Below are 4410 nucleotides of genomic sequence, written 5' to 3' on the forward strand. Positions count from 1 at the left end.
GCCGCTCATTTAACCGACGCCTCGGCCCAAGCTGCCGCGAGGGCTGAGGGGAGAAGCGACGGGGGGGGGGGGGGGGGGGGAGCGACCCGCCCCGCCCCGCCTCCTCCTCCTCCCCGGGAGGCGCTACCGGCCCCGCTCGGCGGGGAGGGGCGGGGCTTGGAACGGGCCGGGGCGGGGGGGGGGAAGGGGCGGGGGGGACGCACTCCTCTGCGTCATGACCTCAGAGCGGCCGGGCGCGAGCGCCGGCGGAAGCGGCGGGACTAGGCTGTGAGGCAGCGGGGCTACCCTGTCACAAAAAACGTCACCGTTTATTTCGGTGGTTTAAGCACCTTTGTCAGTAACACACACACACACACACACCCCCCACGCACACCCGTTCTGACCCGGCCTTAATGAGCTTGCGTTAATTACAAAGAGTTACGAAAGGTCCGCTGAGGTGCCAAGCGGGCGGGCGCCCACGGGCGTCCCCCACCCCCGCGAACGCAAACCCACCCACGCAGGAACCCCGGCGATCCCCGCTGCTGCTGCCGGAAAAAAGAATAAATCCATCGCCCCACCGCTGCTTTCAAGCGAGGGCACGGCTCAGCTTTGAAAACCTCATTTGAACGAGTAGTAATTTTTTTTTTTTTTTTTTTTTTTTAATAGCAAATACTACTACTTTGAAACTGGCTGCTCGAGTTCCTGCTCTCCATCCCAGACCCACCCTCGCAAAGACGGTTTTAAGCTCTCACGTAATGCTGACGGGACACGGCGCTTTCATAGGCCTCGCCCGTACTCGTACCCTGCGACGAGGGTCTCACAATACAGGAGGAGGAGGAGGATGAACGCGTTTCGCTGGAGTGAAGCGGGCTTCTGCGGTTCAGCACTCGCAGGAGCGCGGCCTAGAAAACGCGTCCAGCGGGCACCCGAGAACATACGTGGGTCCAAGTAGCGAGGGAAGCGCGCGTCGCTTCAGCATCGCAACAGAGCGGTACCTTCGCTATCGCGCCGTGCCTCCTCCACCTTTCTGCCAAAGAGCTCCCAGAAATCATCTGGCAACGGCACACGTGCACTCGTACCACGCTTGCTGGATTCGTCGGGAGGTTATACCCGCACCTCTGCCTTACCCCAGAAGCACTACGGTCACAGAAAGAGGAAAGCCACTCCAGCGTGAAATTAATCACCCCTTTCCTTCTTTGCAATCTCCATAAATTCTCCTTGATTACACCTTCAGACTCCCTTTCCTCTCCCATTTCTTGCATTCCGTCTCTTGGCCCTCTTCTACTCCCTTTCCTATAAAAGGCCTTCCAAAATAAAATAATAAAAAAAAAGCCAACATCTCTCTAATGAACTAAGCAAATTCTTAAATAGGCTTTTATAAAGCTAGTCAAATATTTTTGAAGTAGTGTCACAACTAACCAAATCTCCAGTGTTTCGCAGCAGCAAAGTATGTTCTGTTTGGGGTAACATTATTCTCTGCTTTAATGAGATTGTACATACTTCTACCCCTTCAACAGAAGAAAAAAAAAAACACAACAAAAAAACCCACAAACCCACCAAAACCCCACCATAGCTAACACTTCTTCAGGCACCAAGGCATTTTTAGGACGATTCTGGATCCGTGGGTACAGTAGCAGCTCGAAAGAACAGAGGCCATCTTCTACGCCACCAAGCACTTCAACTGTCCCAACCCGCAGAAGCGGCTCGTGGACACCTCAGTCAGGTGTGACGAGATCAGATCACCTGGTTGAGGCTCAGGTCTACCTCAGAGAAGAAACCCCTCAGGTGCTTGCTGCTTTGTTCAAGATATTTGGAAGTTAACGACCTTTTGTGGTAAAGGCTGGAAATTCAAACATCTACCACAATTGGTACGCTACCGTAAGCAAACCGCATAGACGCTTCAATGCACGTTTCTGTAACTGCAGATTTAAGCTCCAAACATTGGTAGTAAGTGAGGAATTTCTCTTTTCATAAATAGAAAAAAGAAATAACTATTGCTTCTAAGCACTTTTGTACAATAACTGACACATGTATTCTTTCTTCATTTTAAATTTATACCGAGAAAAAAATGTAAAATAATTAAAAGGAAAGCAAATCTTCAAACTCTTAGAAACATTTTTCTTCGCAACTAAGAACTCAATTCTTTTGGATGCAATAAATTTACTAAAACAAGGACATGCCAACTGCACATTGCAAGTGACAAATTTATTTGGAATGGAGGAAACCATTTTTAGTGAATAATTTTGACCGGGAAAAAAGCCAATATCTGTGTACATTTACATCTACATTCCTGAAAACAGGCATATCAGTCACACCACCTGTTCAAAACAATTTTCGCATCTTTTATTTGGTTTCCCAAACTCAGAAGTTAAGCAGAGGTTAGAGTGATACCAAAGTACAGAGGCCCTACCTAAGTCGCTGGTAAGAAGGGGATTAACCTCCCGTTTCCTCTTTTTTTCTCGTACCAGCGTTAGAAGATAAGGAAGCAGATGCAGCCAGCCGGGACTTCAGGAACACTGCAATACTGCAGTCCAGGAACCTGCATACGCCAGGAAAAAAGCAGGAAACTGATTAAGAGTTAACCATGTGGGGACAAAAAAAAACAGTAAAGGTGACCAGTACGTTTTTGTACATATGGTTTTGCTAACTTTGTGGTAGTAGGCAGCTTACTGTATACTTTATTGGATGGACTGGGCCTGAAGAGCGTATAAAAAGCTTTTACAGTTGCCCAAGACTCATCCTTAACTCTCTGTCCACTTTGTATCATCCCTCTTGTTACTTTCTAGCAGGGCAAGTCAGAGTTCCTCGGCAAAACTCACAGGATTTTTTTCCTTTAAGAGCACGGTATTTAAAATACTCATATTTGGAAAAAGAGGCTGATTTATACAACGTGAAACCAAGAGAATAACAATCGTTACGAGCTACTCTACATTTTAAAGCTTATGTTTGCTCTGTGTAGAAGCATCCAAGTGTAGCAGGAAACGCTGCTAATTACAGGATTACATAATGCAGTAGCATTTTACTCATGTCATAGTTTTTCATGAAGAATTGCATGCCTACAAACTACATGAACCTCCTTTCAGTACTGTATAACTTATCATTACAGCCAAGCTGACAGAGAAGCTGACAGTTTAAGATAAAGAAACTTCCCTGCCCAACCAACTGTAATTAAGATCAACATTTAAAAAAAAAAAAAAAAGCGACACAAGACAGAAGCAATTAAGATAAATAAATAAAAAATATTTACTGCCTCAAAATGTTAGCAGCTACCAAACAAAAATAGCGTTCTGAGGATCCAAGGATTTTCACTTTCTAATCTACTATTTAAAGAGTATCTATACACACACATACGACGTTCCAGTAAGAAAAATCAACAAGACTCCATTCCTTCATAAAGGTACCTTTTTGCAGACTTGCTAGAGTAATACAACACAAGTGATCTATCCTTGCTTAAAAAAAAAAAAAAAAAAAAAGCTGAGCAGTCACTCTTGAGGGGGGTGTTTTTCGGACTTGCGGGAAAAAAAATTACAAAAAGCTCTGTTCGACAATGATTAGATGTGGTGTGTTCTAGATGGTGATCAGCACTTAGGTGCCAGGAGAGAAAAGTGTAAACAAACACTAAAAAAAAATTACCTAGGTTACTCACAGGTAACACACCAGACCTAACCTCTCACTCTGTCCTGAGCCTTTCCTTTCAAAGGTAGGACAAATGCATTACCCACTCCCTTTGTCCTCCTCATGTTTTGTCAGTCTTTGTGTGCAGAGGTGTTACCACAGCCTTCGCTTTTCAGACAGCATCACTGAGCACCAAAATAAAATTGATTGCATCTTGGCTGCTGGGTACAACCGGCAGGCTTCAGTCAGAATGACTGCTCCAATTCCACAGAGTAAGCCACAATTTTCTAAGACTTTTTTTTTTTTTTTTTTTGCATATAAACATCATTAAGACTCAGAGATGCACCTGCCAGTAACATTTACAGCTATCTGTTCAAAGCAGCCTTTCAGCTAGCATGTGATACTCCCATTCGTATGACAGACTGCTGCAGACGATGAAGTAGCCTCCTCTTCTCCCGGCAGCAGCACTCCAAAACCCTACCACTACCTTCCCACCTTGCAAGAGCAACCACCACCACCGAGGGTGATTTTTTTCAATTACTGCTGGACAATCCTACAACACGCTCTGAAAGTATAAAATTGGAATCACAACGGTATCTTAATTAGATGATACAAGCTTATTTTCTTTACTCGGCACTGCATGTAGAAAAACATGAAAGCAGTATCACTGTTTGTTACGTGAAGCTTTTATCTTGCACTGTAGATTAACTACTCTTCTTGTGCTACGGTACTAGTAGGAATAAAAAGGATTACAGGGTGACAGTGAGATGCATTTTGAATTCCTGTTAACAAGGAAGAAAAAAACTGACACCAAAC

This window comes from Aquila chrysaetos, chromosome 1 (assembly GCF_900496995.4).
Source record: "Aquila chrysaetos chrysaetos chromosome 1, bAquChr1.4, whole genome shotgun sequence".
NCBI classification, from domain to species: domain Eukaryota; kingdom Metazoa; phylum Chordata; class Aves; order Accipitriformes; family Accipitridae; genus Aquila; species Aquila chrysaetos.